Genomic DNA, 22,681 nt, shown 5'->3' with positions numbered 1-22,681 from the left:
GTATTATCCTCGCCAGAGCTCTTATTTTGTCCAAACTGGACTATTGTAACTCTCTCTATATTGGGGTCAACCAGCACATTACTAAGATAATTCAAACTCTCCAGAACGATGCCTTGAGAGCTGCCCTTGGAATATCAAAGAGAGAGCACATCTCTGAGATTAGGAGACAACTGGTTATCCACCCACAATAAAATCCGGCTGAAAACTGCCTCACTCACTTACAAATGTCTGAATAATTCACTAGAAAACCTTTAACTAGGCCCACTAGATGTTAATTGCCTCACTGTCCTAAGATTTAAACTGTCCAAAGTCGGGGGTTGTAGCTTTCCAGTCAAGACAGCGCATCTCTGGAATACCCTACCTCCCTCCTTGCGAGCAGATCAAACATTCATAAACTTCAGACAGAACTTCATTCACTGGCTTAAAGACAATGACCAGTAATACCTTTGTCCCACACACCACTGCAAATATATTTCAGAATGTTCTGTGAATTATGCTCCTGTTTGTATACTCCCCTTATTGATTGCTTGTATATACCTTCTTTTATACCTGATGTATTTATATTTTACTGATTTTTACTGTTTCCGCCAATGTGTAACCCAAGCTGAAAGACTTCCTGTTTCCATGCGGCCTGATGCCCTTGGGTCTGGCGCGCAGTTTAAATAAATAAACAAACCTGTTCAGCATGGACTGGCATTGTACCAAATCAAACTCTGGGGCCTTACAGGTCGTGAGTCAGGGTTATTGACTCCCCTTTTTTCAAAGCCTTCTGGACCATCCCCTGGCAGCCCCTCTCTGCCGCCTTCTCCTCTCCTTTTGGAGAAGGTTTTTCAGATTCTGGGGAAAGAGGCCATAGAGCAGGTGCCCCACTTTAAATGAGGCAGAGACTGGTATTCTCTGGACTGTCTCGTTCCAAATAAGTTTGGGTGTTAGCATGTCACTGTTGAGGTAGGTCTTCCAGGGAGACCATAAAGACTTTCCTCCTGATGTTGGAAGACAAAAAATTAGACTCTGACCAGATAATCAGGAGAAAAGGCAGGAGAAATGTTACAAACACTCTCCCTTGCTGGTGTGGAAAACAAAGAGATTAGGTTTTTATATTAAGTACAGAGTTGACCAATATGCCCAAAATAACCTTGAAAAAAGAACCACCCTTTGAAGGTCTTAACAGGAGTGTGGCAAAGCTTCTAGCCAACCAAGCAGGACCCTCCTAGGCAACTCTCTAGATACTTTTGGAGCCAGATTAGTGTCATCGATCTTAGCTGCTCAGTAGGCATAGTTTTTAGGGTGCATGTACTGGCAGGTAGGTGGTGTCAAGTCCAGCCTGTCTCTGGAGCAGCAGGCCCTTTGCTAATAGTGCTATCCTAAAACCATTGTCATTGTCGGTAGTTAAGGTTGACTTTTATGGTGGTCACTGCAAGATAACCTGCTGAAAGGGACATAGGCAAATCTGTCCCCAACTGACAGTTGTGACGCAAATGATTTGTATGTGTGAGTGGGCACTGCGCAAATAAAATAGATAATTATCCTTCAGTATTGTATATGTTGGTTGGTTGTTCTTTATGGGGTGCAGCCCACTATTGAGTGCCACCGTGCCAGGCACTTGAGTACTAGCGAAAAAGAGAGAACTAGGCTAATGAGCCATCGGTGTGGGCCGCACACCTTAATCCCCCAGAGGGATTAATTTTTTTCTGTGAAGTAGAGATTGTTTTCTTTAACTCTTCTTTTAAATTACTTTGATTCCCAACAAAGAGGTTTAAGCTCATTAGTCTGGTTTTACTGATGTTTAATCTCAGTAAACATACCACTCCTAGGTACTTGATTTTAAGCAAAGAGCAGCATTATGCCTATGCATTTCGGACAAATACCTTCATCAGGGCCACATGCCCAAACTTTACACACAAAATCTAATATATACACATCAATAAACGGAGAATGTTATTATTAGTGCAATTACAAGCATTGTATTGTTGTTGGATTCCAGACAATGTATAATGTTCACACAATTTCACATTAAATAACCGGGCACCCACAACATTTAACAGTACATGTAGACACATACAACAGAAGAAATAAGAGAAAGCAAGTAAGTCCATGTCACGCATTACAAAGCCCTTTTTTGTTATTAAACATTAATTGGTTATTTGACAAATTACAATTCGTTACTTAGTGTCCACCCAATTATGTATATGTTACTTGTGCTAATTACTATCTCGCGAGAACGTATGTCCTTGGGTTAAGCACTCCTGGGAAAATCATGCTGGTTAGCTTACTTTGTGGATCTCCTGTAACTAATATCATATTTCCTTTGTGATACGCTAAAAAAAGATCACTTTTCATTAAGGTTAGCATTTTTAGGTGGTAATGCTGGTAAACTAGATCCAGGGGTCTAGTGTGTCAAGATCCCGTGATAAGTGCTTTTAAAAGTATGTGTGTGACTATAAATTGTCCCCTAGAACACGCGTTCATGCGAGGAAAATCACTGCCAGACCGTGTGTGGCTTCTGTGAATAATAGCGTAATTTTAATGCCAGCATCGCAAGTGTCATTCAAGTGATGGGGTGATCACCTATTATATATGATGGGTTGGATTGTGGGCCCCATCTGAGTCTCGCAAACACATCCATTTGTTGGTATTGAGTCTGATTAGGCTGACCCTAGTTGACTTCCTCCTGTCGGTACAAGGAAATTATGACGGACAACACAGCAGCCATGCATTACCTTAACAACCAAGGTGGTGCGTGGTCCTCTCCTGCAGTGAAGCAATGTGACTGTGGATCTGCGCTCTGCAGAATGAGGTGTGTCGGGCAGTAGCCCATCTGGCAGGAGTCAGAGAATGTCATGGCGGATGCTTTGAGCAGGCAGACTTCAACTTCCTGTGAGTGGAAGCTCTGCCAGGAAGTTCTAGAGATCTTCTCTTTTTGGGCTGCTCCTCAGGTTGGACCTCTTGACTTTGTGTGCACTGGAAGTGCGAGTTTGTCTGCTCCAAGGAATTTCCGCATGGTGCTCTCGGTGAAGCACTGATGATGAAGTGTTCCTGCCAATCCCGGTCATACTGTGCCTGTTTAGGGCCCACATTGATTCTGCGCTCTCAAGGTTAAGCCCGGAGAACTTGATATCCAGAACCTCTGGAAATGTCCATTTGCCCTCACGGGCATTTTCTGTCGAGAGTGGATGTCATGATTCCTACCCCCGGGCATCCAGACCAGGTCCATCTGTCCCGGGAGCAGGCATCCAGTTACTTGGGAAAGACCCAGCAGCCCTGGCTATCCGTAGGCGCCAGGCTCATAGAAGGGGTCAGTCCTGGCGCTATAGGCACCAGGCTCATTTGCTTTCACTTACCTCATGCAGACATGCTGCTCAGCATTCAAGCCAATGTGAAGTCTGAAGGGGGACTACTTTATTTCAGGGACTATTTTCTTACTCGGGTGTGGTCTTGGGAACTTCTTACCTGGGACTACTTTGAAGGCTATTTAAACCACGCCCGAAGAGCAGCTCACGCTTCGTGTTATTCTGCATCCAGCAGCGTAACGTTCACCGTGCATACAAGCCAACATCCAGTCTTCTGCCACGCCCGCCTCGAGTCTGGAGCTCCTGGAGAAAAGGGAGAAAGAAGGAAAAAGGTTAGAACAAGAACAATACTATTTCATCACCTGATTCTGGATCCATCGCGCCTTCGAATAGGAAGAAAGACATTATTTGATGTGCGTCGCATCGCCTGCTGCAGGGCCGCGCTATACTCACCAGTCTTCGCAGCACCTCCACGATCCACCTCTGTTTTCATCATTTCTTCGCCAAACTCCGGCACCTAAGAGGAATAAAGAACAGCAATATAATAATAAGGCAATATTAGTCACCACTATAGACTTACCTGATTTTACCGCCGGAGGCATTCTTCATCACCAGGGGCCGGCGCAGTCTCCTTTCATCTTCCCCGAGCTCCGGCATCTAAGGGGAACAAAAGGACAGCCAGGTGAGCCGAAAGAACAAACCAAGGGAATCTCCTTCACCATACCTGATTTTACCGCCGCAGGTATTATTCCTCAAAACACCATAATTCTCACTCAGCACCTGTAATAAGGGAGAAGGCAACAGATTACATACAGGTGCCATTTACCGGACAGTGTTGGATACTACAGACTCTTACCTGAACTTTACCAGCTGCACAAGGCAATCTTCTCTAGGGTCAAGCTGCAAGGAATCGGACAAGAGTGAAAGTCAGACATTTTGAACTCTTACGAACTATATACTTACGGCTCCTCGCCAGGAACCTCAGAGTCAATCTTGTTCTGGAACTCTCCAATTCCTTTGGACCAGTGAAGTAACTGGTTATCCACGCGCCCCTGCATTCTACGCAGGATGGAGAGCTCATCCTTTAAAAACCTAAGGTGACAATATATAAAAAGAGACACCGGAGGTGATTAGAGGGAGAACAGTGGGTGGGGGGTGGGGGGGGTTATCACTCAAATCCACGGGTGACTAATTCCCTTTCTCCACTTTCAGGAGAATACTTCTTCGGGTCAAGCAGACGAGATTAGGTGGGCCAGTCCAGTCTGTCATCTCTGCACTACGCGTCACGTGGGTGGAATGCGCAGCTGTCCAGTTCCGATCGACGCCCCTGTGGGAGCCAGGTGAGCGTAACAGTGGACCTGCTCTCCCAGTTGGAGTGGTGTTTCCTCCACCCAAGCATCGGTAGCCTGAAGCTTCAGGCTTGGCTATTGAGATACAAGGAGTGGGATCTGTCGGACAATCATCTAGATGGACTCCTTTCAGCTTGGACGCCAGACACTAAATCCATTTATGCCTGCAGATGGTGTCAATTCTCAGCTTGGTGTCAGGAGAGGAATCTGGGCCCATTGTGCCGATTTTTGCTGGGGTTGTGCAACCAGTTTCCTCCACGCAGTTGTGTTTTCTGGTGTGTGATTTAAATGTAGTGTTGAATATCTTGATGGGTGTTTAGTTTGAGCTCCTGCATTCATATTCTTTAAGATTACTCACTTTCAACGCGATATCCCTAGTCACCGTCACTTCATCGAGATGGGTGAGCAGGCTCCAGATGTTTGTTAAAAACTCCCTATTTGTTCCCTATTTGTTCCCTATTTGGTTTTTTTCAAAGAAAAGTTGACGTTGCATGCGAGACAGACCTCTCTTCCCAAGGTAGCCTGCATATTTTCCTTCCTCTCATCCTTCTAAGGCAGAGTAACGATCCCACCAACTGGATCCAGTGCAGGCCTTCAGCTCCTACATCTCTTTGAAGAGGGTGGTCAGGAAAGATGACCAGCTTTTTATATGTCTTGCTTGTGCCGTGCTGGCAGGGCTGCGACTAAACGGACCCTGTCAAGTTTGATAATCCCTGCATCTTGCAATGCTATTATCTAGCTGGAAAAGATGTACCTTAGGGTCTCAGGGCCAACTCAACCAGAGTACGGGCTGCCACCTCTGTCCTGCAGAGAGTGGTCCTTGTTTTGTATATTTGCCAGGTGGCTACAGGAGTCTCACTGCACACGTTTGACAAACGGTGCAGGATGATTTTTGCATTTATTTACAGCGCACATAATCCGTAGGTATCAAGGCACTAGTTTCAGTGTGGAAGGGCGGGTTATTTATAACACGCTTGTTTTTTTTGGGGGGGATTTCAAGCGTGGGTCCGGGATTCAAATCTGTTTGCCCAGCGTGCTCTTTATTCCAAGACCCGCGCGTTGCCACAGAGCTATCGGCAGAGCGGTCCTCCAGTGTCTTTGGTCTAGTCAGTGACCTCTTGCTTTCCTCCGGATCTACATATTGCTATGGGAGTCTATCATAAAGGGGGAATTCGTGGGAGGAAGACATCCATTAGAGGAACACTTTACGTAACTTTCAATAATGTTGTTTCTGATGAGTGTTCTTCCCCACAGATTCCCCATCACACTCCTAGCCTGCTTCTCTTGGCAGATAGCTTGCACACATCTGTTCTGTGGTCTCTCTGCAGCTGAGTGCTAGGGAAAAATGTGACATTGAGGCCATAGGTTGTGATTTACACTGACCCCAATTCTCTGTCCAGCATGAGAGTGTAGAATCATCCAGTTCAGTCGACTCAGAGGAAGTCTGGCATTCCAGAAATAACAAATAATGGATTTCCACTTGTCAATTTTGATGCACGCGTCAAGTCTATTTTACTGTACATCAGTTGTGTGGGCTAGATCGGTTCTACATTAAAATGACCTCGCAGAAAACATTGAGTCGCAAAAGAATAATGCACAGGAAGCCGGAAACCCCCCAAAAACGGAGTGAAATACATACAAAGTGATTATCTATATATATATGAGAGAGAGAGAGAGAGAGAGATATATGAAGGGGTAAGTGCTAGGGAGTAAGCAGCTGTTAAGTGAGTTGGTAAGAGTGGTTTGATTGACAATAAATTACTAAGTGCAAGCTTGTGATAGCACAGGCCAGTGGGTGCCTAGGAAGTACTATGTGCAGGCAGAGGCATAAGACAATTTGGGTGTGAAGGCCAGGGCCCGGGTGGACACGACAGTGAGGTTTAGCAGAGGGAGGGAGGGAGAGAGGGAAGGAGGGATGGATGGATGAATGGAGGAGGAAGGGAGGAGTTGAAAAGGAAGGTCTTGAGAAGCTTCCAGAATTTGAGAAGATCTGGCTCAAGAGGAAGGGGGAGGCTGTTCCATAGGAGGGAGCCAGCCCGTTGGAAGAGATCATACACCATCTCACTCAGAGTTGTACCAGGTGTTAAGCTTGGAGGCCTGTTTCAGGCGGATCCTCATTACTGGTGCAAGGGTGTCAAGAGTATTAGTAATGGCAAGATATAGGGTGCTGAGAGTGGAGTCAGAGGTAGAATCTGCAGTGGGGGAAAGGAGAGGGGATAAAGGTAGATAAGAAGGCAGCAGCTGACCCTTTTTTCACCGGACGGTTATTCGTGAACAAGGTTGGCAAGGCTGGGGGAGGCTCAGTCAGACTGCAGAGAGGACGCAGGTGAGAGGAGAGAATGGTCTGACCAGGAGAGAGGGGTGATGAGTGGGGAGGAGAGCAGGAGATTGGTGTGGATGAAGGCATTGCGACTGTGTCCAGCCAAGTAGGGGGGATCAGATGGGAGAATGGCGCGGGGTGAGCGAGAAGATGTGAGAGGAGAGAGAGTAGAGATAAGATGAGCAGTCCATAGATCTGGAGAGGGGACAGAAAAGAGGCTATCAGTAAAAATCTGTCTGGAGGTTGTGCTGACATAGCTGTCTGCGATTGGTACGCTGGGTTAGTGGTCAGGATGTCTCTTTTTCAGCATTTTTCTTCCAGACCTCCCAGAGAGGCAGGATAGGTGATAGTATTGCAGTTAGAATAGATAGAGGAGATGGAGACTGCAATAGGGGCAGAAAAGGATAGGTTGGAAGATGGAGGACTGTCGACACAGCATGAGCACAAACCTACCAGGCGGCCTAGTAGCCAGAGAAGCAAGAAAAGATGCAATGAAAGCACTTTAGTACCAGAGATGTTAAAAAACACACAAGGATTTGAATTTCCAGAAAGCACAGTAAAACAATGCAAAATGGGGTGCAGAGATGTTCAAAAACACACCCGCATTTGCATTTCCAGAACGCATAGTAAAACGATGCAAAATGGGGTGCAGACATGTTAAAAACACACACCAGGATTCAGGCTTCTAAAAAAGCACAGTAAAACAATGCAAAATGGGGTGCAGAGATGTTAAAAGCACATCAGGATTTGGATTTTCTGAAGGCACAGTAACGGAATGCAAAATGAGTTGAAGAGATGTTAAAAATACACACCAGGATTCAAATGTCTAAAAAAGCACAGTAAAACAATGCAAAATGGGGTGCAGAGATGTTAAAAAAAACGCACAAGGATTTGAATTTCCAAATAGCCCAGTAAAACAATGCAAAACGGTGTGCAGAGATGTTTAAAAAACACACCAGGATTTAAGTTTCCAGAAAGCAAGGTAAAACGATGCAAAATGGGGTGCAGAGATGTTAAAAAATACACTAGGATTTGAATTTCCAAAAAACACAGCAAAACAATGCAAACTGGGGGTAAAAGCATACACAGAACTGGAATTAGGAGAGAGTCTTTGGTTAAGAATGAGGCAGAATTAAAAAAGATACAACCAGGTTCAGACCACCCTGTGAGTTAGTTAAAAGGCATAGCAATGTCCAGGAGAAGACTCACTGATGATCATGGTGGGAGAACAAAGTACCATAGCACAAGTTTAAAGGGGAGGAGGTTGCATGCTGGGTGGCTGTTCCATGGGGCTGATGGGTCCTGGAGCACAAGATGTTGCGGGCGAACGGGTTGGGAGTCCCTCCATCCTACACATGGCCTGTACAGTCTCAGACAGGGGCCTTAGTGATGGGCCATGGTAAGGGGGCAGGCACAGCCTACCAGCACCCTGATTGGCCTTTTGTGTTTCCAGCTGGCCAATGAGGAACAGGGGGAGGCAGGCTAGTCAGGCAGTGTTTCTAACAAAGATGGTGTTGGCCATCTTGGAAAAATAAAACCCATCTGCTTCCTTATTTTCTCTCTCCAATCTCGTTTCATCTGTCTCCCTGCGGCAGAAGTTTCCTACCCCTAAAGTGGATCGGGACAGCTGCTGCATGGTCCCTTTTTTCTGAAGTTTTATTTCTGCCGCATTCTTTTGTATGGAAGTAGGGGACCCCCCCCAAACCCATTATAGCAAACCAGTGAGCGGGGGACACCTTGTTTGCTATAATGTGATTTGGTATTTTTGTTAATGCAATATGCGCCATAAATGCGCATTTGGCTTTTATTTCCGTTCTTTTGGGGCAATACCAGCTAGATCATAATCAAAGGAAACCATGTTTCAAAATGTCATTTAACTTGACAAAAGCACTAATCAATTTTTCAATACCAGGGATAAATGGACTAGAGGCACATTTATTGTGAAACATAGTAATCTCCCAGGTTAAGAGTCGATGAACCTCCTCTCTATGCATCTGCTTCTTTTAAAAGGAACCTACTGGTTGACCTGATACCCATTAATCATTTCATTGTTTGTCTTCTAAATTAGCTTTAAAAAAAACAAGACAATGTTTTTGCCTGAATTTCCAATATAATTCTTATGTTTCATGTTGTTTTTGGATTAAGGCAAACCGGGCAAGTTTAAATTAAAAGAAAATGCCTAAATAGCCCGATCGCTATGCAAGAAGATCCCTACCTAGAAAAGCAAAATATAAGGGTACATGTCAAGTCCAAAGTAAAAGTCTGCTGAAACTTAATCACTAACTCACCATGCCACTTTTGAAAATAGATTACTAAAGGAAAACCGCCTTTGTGTGAGCTTTTGTCCTGCCCACTGGTGGTACATTTGCTCACAGTCTCAAGGTTCTTTAGTGTGCAGCAGTATATTGCTAACTATCTTCAGAGTCCTTACAATCTTCTGATAGAATCTCTTAGTAGAAATTATAATGATCCTTTGTATTGGGTTCCACGTTCTTCCTTGATAAAGAACAACTGTTTCTTCTGATATTCTTCTCAGGCTTATTTTCATATGTACATATCTCTTCAGGATCAGTTGACAAGACAACTCTGTTTTCCACCTTTGGGTATTTGGATTCCCCTGCACTACTGTGTTCTTGCATGGATGCCTTTATTTTACAATTGCAATATTCACTACCCTCATCTGCTATTCCAGTCTTGGCATAAAATGTTCCATCTCTTTCACTCTGTTTTCAAGGTGTTGTGTGCCAGATAAGTTTGTTTAAATTCTCCCCCTCTTGATGGGTCTTCCAGCTGTGACATGCAATGTTCATAACGTTTTCCGCTTTGTTTTCGTGGGGCTGTGTGACGGATAAACTTGTTTTAAAATCACACTGTGGGCGGCTCTTCCAGCCATGTCATACAATGTTCGTAACATTTTCCCACTGTTTTTGCGGGGCAGTGTGCCCGGTAAACTTGCTTAAACTTGTAGACTCTTGGTGTCTCTTCCAGCCATGACATTCATAGTTTGTAATGTTTTTCCACTTGTTTCAGTACCTGTGCCGGTTTTGATACTCTGTCAAACCAACCGTTTCAGGACTTCCTGGCATCCCCTCTTAGACAGCGGCTGTGTTCCGGACGGTACTGCTTCCAACTGAAGAGGTGCTTGTGGGGCAGAGCGCAGCGATCCCGGCTTCTTTCTAGTCACTGCATCTGTTACAGGACCCCAGGCCCATGTTCTTCAGTGGTTGCACCCCCAGAGAAGACAGTTGTCTTCCCGTCGAGTCTCACTACCTTACCGGAGCCTCCTGCTCCGTGAAGGCACCCTCCAACCAGCCTCCAGCTGGCGAGTCTCTCTCCATACACATCACTGCTGCCTCTGCCGCTCTGCCCCTCCAGGACGGTGTTGCTACAGAGATTCACCTCTGCGTAGCGATTGTTCTCCTCCCTTTGTGGGAGTCTCCACCCCTCCATTCACAATTCGCTCTGTTTATAGACTTCAATGTAACAACAAGCAGCATCATCTTTATTGATGATGGTATTCAGGCGGGTTTCGGCATTACCTGAAGCCAATAGAGACAATGAAGGACCTTTGTTGACTATGGTCTTTACAGGAGAAGCCAAAGTATTTCCAATATCCACATAAGAGGACAAGGAGGTTTGGACTTGGAGTTCCATCACAGACTGGGAGTCCTTGTCACCTAGAGGGAAGTCACTTCCAGTGAGGTCCCACTTGCCCGGACCCCAAGGGGGATGGTCTTGCTCAGCAGGCCATCTCTGGGGAGAAGTAGAAAATTGCATGCACTGATCTAAAGGTTATGTTAATGGGATATGATGGATATTCATGTATTCCTGAGAGCTTAGGTAATGGTTGTTTTTCATGAACACATGGTTTCGATTGAATTCAGTTTTTAAAATTTCATATCATAAAGGCAACATGATCAGTATATTCTGTCCCATACAACAGAAAACCTATTTTACTTACAATAGTAATCCGACAACACGTGGGTCTATGAACAGAAAAAATAACATGTACTGATTAACAAGTCCATTTGATCTTTCTTTTCGCTATAATTGTATGGTGTTAGCAAGAGACTTTCTAGTGTGTATCTGTAATGGCACACACTTTATTTACGTTACTTCGGTGCATCAGAAAGCAGGTGGCATTTCAACTTTCAGCTTTCATGAAATGAAGACAGATGTAGATATTGAATTACATGTTCTTCTTAATATCAGTACAACACACAGCCACTTAGGCATGTCGGAGGGATGGCACAGCATCAGCGCTGACTGCTCGACCAATCAGATGGATCATACCGTGCTTGTACGAGCCCGCAAGGAGGCCCGACAAGGTCACACCAAAGGGGCACACGCCCCATCTCTGGAGGTCAGTGCCCTGACTGAAGGTTCCTCTTTAGCGTGCCAGCCAAAGTTGGAGTTGGAAGAGAATTCCTCGCACTCCCCATAAGGGCTTCCATGTCCAATTTAGAGGAAATGTATATGGAGGAGCGGAATCCTGTTCCTTTCGGGATGGAATCCCTCAACAGCAGGGAAATGAGGCTTTCCTGAGGAGATTTTAGGGGGAACAATTAGACTGTGGATCTGGCGGCTGACTTGCAGGATGCAGGTGTCCTGGACACCTCGCCAGAGGTGGACATGCTCCTTTCTGCCACGCAGGGCAGGCCACAGGCCACTTTCCAGTATCCGATGGTAAAGGTGGTCGACACCTTAGGGCTGCATGCCCATTCATGTCCAAAGGTGCAGTATGACGTAACTGACATCCTGAAGGAGGGTCCAGAAAGGGAGATGCTACTGCCTTTCAATCAGACATTAGAGGGGCCAGTGATGGAACTATGGGCCACACTGGCTTCAGTACCCATGGTGGACAGCGGCCTAGCTAAGATGCACATGCCGGCCCCCCATGGTGCCATGTTGATTTCTGCCTATGCTTCCACAGCGAGCTTGTTTGTTCAGGCTGCTATGCCAAACTGCTTTCCCGTCTTTGGCCCCCTTATCCCCGACAGGGAGAGCAAGAGATTGGATGCAGGGGGTAGGAAGATTTTCGGCTCTTAAAGTCTTGGCTTCTGGTACCTCAATGTTAGGCAGAATCACATGCAGTACCCTTTGGGAATACTACATGCATTTAAGACTACAAGTGTCAGTACAATTTCACCTCTGGTGCAAGCCTGTACTACACAGTTATGTGGTAGCAGTGGCTGAGCAGCCAGACTTATCTCAAAAGTTTAGTGAGCAGTAGAACAAGTTACACAAAGGACCAACAAATACAGTGATTTAAATATACACAGATTCAAGGTTTCTTGGTAAAAAAATATACATTTATTCACAGTCAGTTAGAAAACATTCCACTAGCAAGAGCAGCTTAATATCACACACTAATAAACTACAATACACCACCAATATGCTACTGAACAAACTTGGCTCCCCTGAAGTGGGAGCAAAATGGCACTTCAGTTACTTATAAAGGGGATACAAAGACAAGGTTATAAGAAAGGTAGCCCAAATATATTCATAGGCAGGGCAAAGGGTTTCAGTTAACTACAACCAGCAATTTCTCTCATTAAGCCTGGGCCAAAGTCAATGGTTCAGAGTCTTTGTATAGGATAGGGCAGTTCTGGTAGATACCGGAATTTAAAAGAATTTGGCTAGGTGAAAAGTTTGACAAATCTTTAGGGAAGCACAAGCCTTCAAAGAATAGACAAGTTCCACAAACTCTCTCAATGGCCGAAAAGATTTCTGGACCGCGTTTGCTCAGTACCTTTTCAATGAAGAAGAGCTGTAGCTGAGGCAGTTGTTCCTGGCAGTTTGAGCAGACCTCGCTGTTCCTGAGCTTCAGTCGTGAGGACAAGAAGGACAACGTCGGGAGGTTCCTGCACTGCCCATGGAAGAGGCCACAAGCTTGGCAAAACGTTGGTTTAAGGTGTGAGTGCCTTAAAGACCACAAACTGGTATCCTTCCCACTGGCTATCCGGTTTTCACACGCACGCCAAAGAAAATTCATCCAGTTCCAAGTGACTTGCGTGTTGGTTGTTCCCACCAAACTCAAGGGAAGAAGTTAACCTTGAAGGGCTTCTCTGTCGATGGAGTTTCAGGCAATTTGGACCTGCAGCAGGGCTTCACGGGTCGACCAGGAGTTGCAGCAGTCGTCTTCCTTCAGCTCGTCTGCGGTTCTTTCGTTCCAGCGGTCGACTCTGCTTTCCAAGTCCCAGAGGCCTGCTTTTAAACAGTTTTCCACCATTCATTCCAGCCTAGCTGTCACTCACACAGCAGGGGGGCTGTCCTTGCCGGACAGCCAGCTGGCCAATCACGCCAGAGTGCATTCAGGTCTCCTAGGAGACTAAGCACAGGGAGTTTCGGGCACCTCCCTCACATCCTGTCCACCCCAGACACTCAGGCACTAGAGGAGGGCACTTAAGCCCGCCAAAGGCAATAAAAAAAAGATCAAACCTGGTTTGGCACGCAGAGTTAAACGCAAGAAGGACCTTTTCTAAAAGAAACTGCGAAAAAAAGTCGACCACAGTCTGTTTTTACAGGTAGTTCTTTGGCACCATATTGGAAAACATGGCTGACCAGATTTTTAGCTACCGGTGTTCGTGGTCGGGAAAAATCATGGTAGTTTGTTAAAAACCACTGCCAACAGCCATTTCAAGTAGAAAAGGGAAACATTTGACCGTTACATGCGTGTTTAGACTCAGGGGATGCTAGGCAACCCATCCAGCACTCTATAGGAAGATGGTGTGTGCTGGGTCTGTACATTTAAAGAGACTAGTCAAGTCAATTTAACTTCATATGCTCTGGGAGACAGTAGTAAGTCCCAGAGAAGGTATTTAAACCTTGGGGAGTCGGAAAGACACCCGTGTGCCACTGCACTGAAGGTGCTGTGGGACGCACAAGAAAAAGATGATGCCTATAGAGTTGTTTTACAACTCTGTATCCAAAGAACACAAAAGTAAAACACACATCAAAATACATGAAAGTGTGGGGGAAAAAAGGCTCACACCCTTTCCAGGTAAAAATTAAAATCCAAGAAATCCAGCAAAGTTGCTGGGGGTCTCAAAATGTAAGGGTAATTAGCACATTCTTGAGAAATCTCCCTAACAGGTGTCTGGGTGGGTGTTGGTAGGGAGAGGAGGGAGGGGCGGTGGGTGGGTGGGGGTAGGGATAGGAGGGGTGGGTCAGGGTAGGGACAGTAGGGAGGGTGTGGGTGGGGTGGATGGGGTTAGGGAGCGGAGGGAGGGAGGGGGTAGGTGGGGTTAGGAAGAGGAGGGAGTGGGTAGGTGGGTGGTGTTAGGGAGAGGAGGGGGTGGGCGGGTAGGGTCATGGAGTGGAGAGGAGGGGAGGGGAGGGTGGGGGTGAGTGATATTAGGGAGGGGAGGGAGGGGTTAGGGAGGTGTTAGGCAGAATTACATGCAGTACCCTTTAGGGACACTACACACAATTAAGACTACAGGTGTAAGCCCAATCTCACCTTTGGTATAAGTCTGTACTACACAGTTTTGTGGTAGCAGGGCTGAGCAGCCAAGCTTGTCTCAAGTGGGATGTGAGCAGTACAAGGTGTTACACAAAGGACTTGCAATCACAGTGGTTCAAACAGACACTTAAGGTTTCTTGGTAAAACAATACAAATGTATTTACACAGTTAGTTAGAAAACATTCCATTAGTAATCAGCAGTTCAATATCACACTATGATACACTGCAGTAGCAATCCAATAAGGTTCTGAACAAGTTAGGCTCCCCTGAAGTCGGAGCAAAATGGCACTTCAGTAACTTTCAAAAGGGGTAGAAAGACCAAGGTTATAAGAATCAAACACAGTTATTTTCATAGGCAGGGCAAATAGTTTCAGTTCACTACAAGAGGCAGTTCAATTCAATAGGCCTGGACCAAAGTCAATGGATCAGTGTATTGGATAGGATAGCACAGTTCTGATAGTAAACGGTTAAGTCTTTGCCAATGTTCTTATAAGTAGTCTGCACAAAAAAGAGTTATATGTCGGTTTAGCAGCGAATAGACTCCAAAGTTGGGAAAGTTTCAGAAACTTTCACTGCGGCAAAGAGGATTTCTCTACCGCATTTGCACAGTACCTTTGAATGAAGAAAAGCTGTAGCTGAGGCAGTTGTTCTTGGCAGTTCCTGCAGATCTCGCTGTTCCTGAGCCTCAGTCGTCGGGAAAAGAGGGAGGACGTCAGGAGGCACTCCACGGGGGCGAACCCACAGACTTGGCAAAACGTCAGTTTAAGGTATGAGTGCCTTAAAGTCCACAATCTGGCTTCCTTCTCACTGGCTATCTGGTTTTCAACAGCACTCTTAGGAAAATTCGACCAGTATGGAGATGGTTTCCAGGTGGCTTGCGAGTTGGTTGTTCCCACCAGCTCAAGGGAACAAGTCATCCTTGAAGGGCTTCTCTGTCGAGGGAGTTTCAGGCAATTCGGACCTGCAGCAGGGCTTCACCGGGCAAACCAACGATCCAGGAGTTGCAGCAGTCGTCTTCGTTCAGCTGGTCTTCGGTTCTTTCGTTTCAGTGGTCGACTCTGTCTTTCAAGTCCCAGAGACCTGCTTTTAAACAGTTTTTTCCCATTCATTCCAGCCTAGCTGTCACTCCCCCAGCAAGGTGGCTGTTCTTGCCGGACAGTCAGCCAGGCAATCACACCAGAGTGCATTCAGGTCTCCTAGGAGACTAAGCACAGGGAGTTTCTGGCACCTCCATTACATCCTGTCCACCTCAGACACTCGGGTGCCAGAGGGGGGCTTCAGTACAGAAGCTTGCCAAAGGCAAACGAACAAAGGGGCCAAACCTGGTTTGGCGCGCAGAGAGAAACACTAGAAGGACCTTTCCAAAAATAAATGGCAAAAAAAGTCCAACAGAACCTGTTTTTACAGAGGGGGCTAAGAACCCATTTTGAAAGACATGGCCCGGTCGATTTCAGCTACCGGAGCATTGAAACCGGTTACGGTCAGGGAAATCATGGTAATACCACTGCCACCAGCCATTCTGAGAGGAAAGGGAGCTTTTGAGGGCTACATGAGTTTTCTAGGCATTGGGAACACTAGGTATTCCCTCTAGCACTCTTCTGTAAGGCAGTGTGTGCTGGGACTAGCAATTTAAAAAGACTAGGAAAGTCAATTTAACTTTACATTCACTGGGAGACAGTAGTCAGTCCCAGAGAAGGTATTTAAACCTTGGGAAGTCTAAAAGACATCTTGTGCCACTGCACTGAGGGTGCTGTGTGACGCACAAGAAAAAGATGATGCCTCTGGAGTTGTCTAAAACTCCATATCCAAAGGACACAAAAGTAAAACACACATTGAAAATGAAAAGTTCAATGTCCCAAAATATAGCAAAAGAGCTGGAGGGCTCTAAGGTAGAGGGAATTTAGCACTTGGGAGAGAACTCTTCCTAACACTTGTCCCCCCCAGACTAAGGGACAGGACGATCTAATCCCCACAGGATGGATCTCCTTTTGCAAGTAGGTTAAAGGCCTGCTGACTACACTAGCAACCTTTTATAACCCTTGCTATGACAATTTTTTTCAGGTGTTTTCATTTGCAGGCTACATGACCTACAAACCTTGTTTTGGTACATCTTTCTGATTTACGATATAGGGGATCTGGTCTAACAGTCCCTCAGAAGTTGTAACAACCTCTGAACCTACAATAGTCTTTTTCAAGGGGTCCTTAGAAAGGAATCCCTTGGACATAGAGGGGCATTCCACCTCACCACCTCTCTCTCAAGAGCAGGTTGGGTGTCGGGTATCTTGGTTGGAGGGGCTGTGGTCAAGCAAGGTAAATGCTTCCACTTCCTCTGAGATCTGGTTTTACCTGACTTAGAAGTTTCCCTCCTAACACTAGGATTTACAATTGAGACTTCAGTAGAAGATCCAACAGTCCTAAGGTGTTTAGCCTTAGGCCTTTTGTTCCTGGTTTTCCACCAGTTTTGAGAATTACCAGTTCTCACAGGCCTAGAGAGGGGTCCAACTTGTCTGTGCACCTCTTCCTCAGAAGCAGGAGGGGTCAAAGACTTTACAATTGGATGGGAAATTATGGAGCCTGGTTGGGGCTCCCATTTCCCTACTATACTAGCCTCAGATTTGCCTTGGTTAGAGGTCAACTTACTAACCCAAGGGCTTACAGTGGGGGTCTCTGTAGAGGTTCCCACAGGCTCAGATTGGTCTCTTAAGGTTGCCTCTCTAGCCAATTTGGTTTGGTTCTGTTTCTTCTCACTGGGAGGCCTGTGGGTACTGGATACTACTCCTAGAGTTTTTAAATCATTCCCCAACAGGACTCTCCCAGGCACCTAATTCTGGACACTGGCAGGAATCCTCGCTGTCATATTATCACACTGAATGAGAGCTGGTAGAATTGGAACCAACTGGACAGGGCCTCCAGAATATCTAGTGGGACCTTTGGGTGCCTTAGCAACATCCTCAGGCTTGAAAAAGCTTTCATCCAGAACAGTTCTGCTAGCCCCAATGTCTCTCCTGGCAGGGGTGTCCTGGCCATTTACAAGAACACTGTCCATATAATACCCTTTTGAGTTCTCTGAAATGGAGTTATACACATCCATATTCTGTTTCCTACACAGGTTCTAAGGATACACTGGCTTGAACACCCAAGGGTTCTTCAGCCAATAAGTGAAAGTGGGCACTAGCCATTTGTACTTCTCCCTCAAGACTGAAGGCTAAGGAGGCAGTGCTGACTCCTGCAGGTTTACCCTTGCATCTGGGATCCCCTTTCATATGGTCAGTAAACCCTTAGGCATAGCATTTACCAAATGCTCTCTGGAAGGGGCGTTTCTGCTGACCTCCTTCTGGTTGGGCACCAGAGGATTCACTAGACCTACCAGGTTTCCCATGTGATCTACCCGTATGTTGTATGGGGCCTCCTCTGGTAGGTTGGAATTAGAATGATCTTTATTCTCACTTTGGTGCTGCTTCCCTTCATCCTTTTTGTGAGGGGCATCAGAATCCTTATGAGTGGCCCTGGCCCTGTTGGCTACCCAGGAGTAAGCTGCTCTGGCTAACTTTTTGGGTTCAAGTTCCTTAGAGTCAGCCAAGTGCTGTCTCAGCTCAGGAGAGCAGGCATCAAAAATAGTTTCCAATAAAAACAGATTTCTCATTCCTTCAAAAGTGTTAACTCTGTAACCTTTTACCCAACCATCTACGTTTTTCAAACATTCACACACCCAAGTAGCCCAAGGGGTAGCATCAGTCTTTTTGAGGGTCCTAAACCTCTTAAGGTACTGGGAAGGAGTTTTCCCAAACCTAGCTATCAAAGCTATTTTCACATTTTCATACTCCCTCCTGTCTATTTCCCCCACCTCCATTACAGCATCAGTTGCAACCTCGGGTAGCCTAGACAAAAGCCAAGGAATCCGCTGATTCCCTGTAATTCCCTGAATCCCATAGTTATGCTCAAAAGCAGCCAACCAATCCAAAATATCAAGCTTAGCCTCATACATACTTACTGCATCTTTGGGCATGCGAGGCCTCTTAGGCCTGGAAGACCTAGAAGATTCTGGGAGAGAACCATTCTCAAGAGACTATTTCTTCATTTCAAGAGCATGTTGTAATTCCATTTCCCTTATTTTTTTATTTTTTTTTGCATTTTTAAAGCGCTTTCACAGCCCGCGGGCATCGAGGCGCTGTTACAGAATTGTTTGTTTTTTAGTTCGTAATTGTTTTTTTTTTTCTCTTAGTTGCGTATTTATAATGCGCTTAAACACCCAGAGGTTTCTAAGCGCGGACCCGGGGATCAAACCTGTGTTGCTCCGTGTCATCTTGTTTCCAAGGCGCAGACGTTGCCGCTGCGCTACCCTCCCGGAGTTTAGGTTCTGGATATTTACTTGGTTTGTGCTTGGAGCCTTTTGAATTCTAACTCGAGTCTCATCTTCTCAAGAGAGACAAACTCTGGACTCAGTACTAAACCTGGTAGAGTCCCTGTGGCTAAAGGTTGAGGCCTAAGAGCAGGTAGAGGTACAGTAGGGCCTACATCTTGAGACTCATTTTTTTTGTTGTTGATTTGTTACAAACCTTTAAAAAAAGAAAAGAAAAGAAACTAGACAAAGTTGACATCCTGATACAAGAAAGAAAGAAGACTGCAAACTCTGTCTTTCCAGTCTTCGTACATCATACTATACAAATGTGTGAACAAAAAAAGAGAACAGCGACTTGCAGTTAATACAATAGTCTTGGAACAGTAGTTAGTTACCAACTGGGATAGAAAGCTCCAGAGTGGCGGCTCCTGCGTCCTCAACACATTCAAATCACATGACCATTGTTTCCAAGAAGAAAGTTAACGACAGAAGTAACCTTCAATCTATTGCATCAAACATTAGTTGCCACCAGTCTTTCACACAATAGGTCGATCTTTCCGCCTTGATGCTTCCAAAATGGCAATTTCTTTCTTCAGTAAGACCCACACAGAATAAAACGAGATGTTGTACAGTTTCTTTCGTTTCACTGCATAGCCGACAAAGGTCAGATTGTGAGTTGGTTTTTGACCAAAGATTGACGAGTTTTGAACATGTTCATACAGAACATCATGTACAGTCTTCTTCTTGCATCTGGGAAGAGTTTCCAAGGACTGTGTATTTCAATTAATGTTCGTTTTTCACCAGAAACATCTTGCATAAGTCTATAAGTGCTTCTAAGATCGCAGGTCTCGCACCGATCACGTCTCCATAGTTTATTTTTGACTTGATCAGGATTGTTGGGTAACGTTTCAAGATCTGTATCCAATTCTGTAAGCAAGTTTTTACAGCATTGCACCATAGATACAAGTTGGAATTTTTGTTATTTTCCCCAGGATTTGCGAGAATTTTGAACTGCAAGGTAAGGTCTTTCAAAGACATTTTACGAAACAAAGCCAGTGTGTTCCAAGTCACTCTTGCATTGATAGATGTTATACTCAATTAGTATCTTATACACGCGGATGGAGTACCTCCTTGTAAACCAAAAACTTTAGACCAAAAGATATTTTCAATCGTGTTCCACAGGTCGGCTGAAGCACTCAAGGCACATTCGGCACCATAGGCTAGCGCTGGGGTAGCTTTTTGTTTTGAAAAATGCTAGAACTGGAAGCATGGAATACAGGCCATATTTTTTGTGTAGAACCATCGCCTGTGTAGCCAGTTGTCAGCACTTCAGTTTTGTGTATTCGGCCCATGGTGCATCGTTCAAACTGCAGCTGATCCTCATCCCCAGGTATTTTGTGTGAGTAATAGGGTTAAATTGTGTTTTCTCTATGTGCCATTTAAAGGTTGATCGAATAGAGGTTCTTTGCCTACGCAAATCTCTCAGCACAAGTATTTCTTGTTTTGCAGCATTTATACTCAACGCTTTTCTCTCGACATAGTGTTCCAGTGCTGTTAGTGTCCGTTGGAGACCAAATGGTGTTAGACCTAAAGAAATTAAGTAATCTGCATAAAGTAAATTACTCACGTGGGACCCGTTAACACTTGGTGAGAAAGATCCTTCGCCATTGATAGTTTGGTCGATATCGTGAAGAAAGAAATTGAAAATAATGTCTGCAAGTGGGCATCCTTTTTTCACGCCGTGATGCGTTCGAATTGGAACAGACAATTTCCCTAGTCGGTCAAGTCGTATTCTGACGTTTGTCTCAGTATGGAGGTCTTTTATTGCGACAAGAAGGCTTGGAGGACACTTTGTTTTTTCGAGTTACGCCCATAACATTTCCCTGTCAATACTATTGAAGGCTTGGGAAAGGTAAATTACTGCCAAATAGATCTTAGCCCCAGTTTGTATGACCTCCATTTTCAAAGTATTAACAATGAACAGATTCAGACTACATCCAACTCCTTTTACAAAGCCGCTTTGTCTTGGATCAATGAGATGATTTTGTTGAGACCACTTTAACAATTTGTCTTTTAGCATGGTAGCATTCACCTTGCTCAGGACATCAAGCAACGCAATCGGACAGTAATCTTTTGGATTTGATCTGTCGCCTTTTTTAAACACTGGTACAATAATTGGGCTCTTCCATGATGATGCACATCTTGTCATGATTTTTTTGAACAAGGTGTTAAAGAAGTCCACCCAAATTTGGGGTTTTTCCTTCAGTGTAAAGTTGGTAAGGCCATCAGGCCCAGGCGCACGGGAAGTGCTTAAGTTATTAATTATCTCTAAGATGTCCTCTTCTGGGAACACCAGATCCCAATGTTCTAATTTTGGAAGAGGTAAGTCCGGAGTAAGGCCTTTTTTTTCGTACAGGTTCTTATAGTGAGTTAGCCAAGCGCTCTCACTAACCATGTTGGCCTGTACAGCAATTCGAGTGCCTGAAAGGTTTTTTATAAGGCTCCAGAACTCACGTGTGGTGTTGGTTGCCAGTTCTGACAACATCACTTCAGCGGCCGATTGCAAAAAGATTTTTTTGTGTTGCTTGAGCCAGTTCTTGTAGGCTTCTTTTATGTTTTTGATCTTTTTGACAGTTTCATTAGAGTAGATACTACTACATGCTCTTATGTCGGTTCTCATCTTGCACTTATGTTTGGAGACTTCTAGGTCAAAAGCATGCAGGTTCTTGAAACAACAATTTTTCAGTCCTTGTTTTTTCTCCTTGTATGTTTCCAATATGTGATGAAATTCTAGTAGAATTTTGTCCTCCTGATATACTGAATTTATTCTCATCTTTTCTTATGAAAGACGTAATCAAACTTGACTTGGTTCTATGACTATGTAGTAAGCATTTCTCGGAAACTATCCGTGCTGGAACAGCAATAGTAATCATCACTGGATTGTGATTGCTTTCCTTCCTGTGATTTATCTGTAATTTCAGCACGTTAGTATGCACGCTCTCATAAACAAAGAAATAATCCAAAATGGATTCTTCGAGGGGATTGGGTCCTCCGACGTATTCCATATCTATGACATGTAATCACCACAGCTGTGCTGCTTCGGAAACTTTTTCCTGCGTCGATGACGTCGATGCGCCGTCGTCGAGGACCTCCTCCGACGTCGTCCGATGTGATAAGTAGGACGCACGACACCCGTAGCCTCAGTTCTGTTTTTTCCGCGAACGTGTTGCTTCGTGAATCTCGGTTAACGCCTCGACTCTTTGGAGTTCTGTTCTTCTCGGTTCTTCGAACCTGTTTGTTTTGTGAAAATCCTTCGTGTGAAGATGTCTTCTACTTCGTCTTCGACCCCGCGTCCGGGTTTCAAGAATTGCGGGGAATGTGGGTCCAAGATGTCGGTGACGGACTCGCACGACGCCTGCCTCTGGTGCCTCGGGGAGGCCCACGACACGGATGACTGTATCGACTGCCAGTCGCTCACGTCCAAAGCCTTACGCGAACGTAAGAAGAAGTTGTCGGTAGGTCGGGTGTCCAAGCCCCGGAAGTCGAAGTCTGCGGGGCTTTCGACGGATGATTCGAGGGGTGACTCTCCGCGTCATCATCGCAAGTCTCGTGGGTCTCCTTCTAGGAGTCGGTCGCCACTCCTCAGCCTCTTCGAGGCATTCTCGGAAGCGCCGACACCGGTCGTCTTCCAGGTCCTCTTCGGAGGACTCTGCCCGGCACGTCGCTTACCCCACCAGCCGTGCGACGCCGGAGGAATGGGCTTCCTTCGGGAAGAAAATGCTGGCGATTCTTGAGTCGCAGGGTACTAAGCCGTCCGCGCCCCCGAGTGGGGTCGGTCGTGAGAGGTCGAGAGATACCGCTCACAAGAGTGGTCGGCACGAGTCAGGGGAGAGGTCCCGTTCGGACAAGGAGACTCGT

This window comes from Ambystoma mexicanum, chromosome 5p (genome assembly GCF_040938575.1).
Source record: "Ambystoma mexicanum isolate Mex_15411 chromosome 5p, UKY_AmexF1_1, whole genome shotgun sequence".
Classification (NCBI taxonomy): domain Eukaryota; kingdom Metazoa; phylum Chordata; class Amphibia; order Caudata; family Ambystomatidae; genus Ambystoma; species Ambystoma mexicanum.
This window is presented reverse-complemented; position numbering follows the sequence as displayed.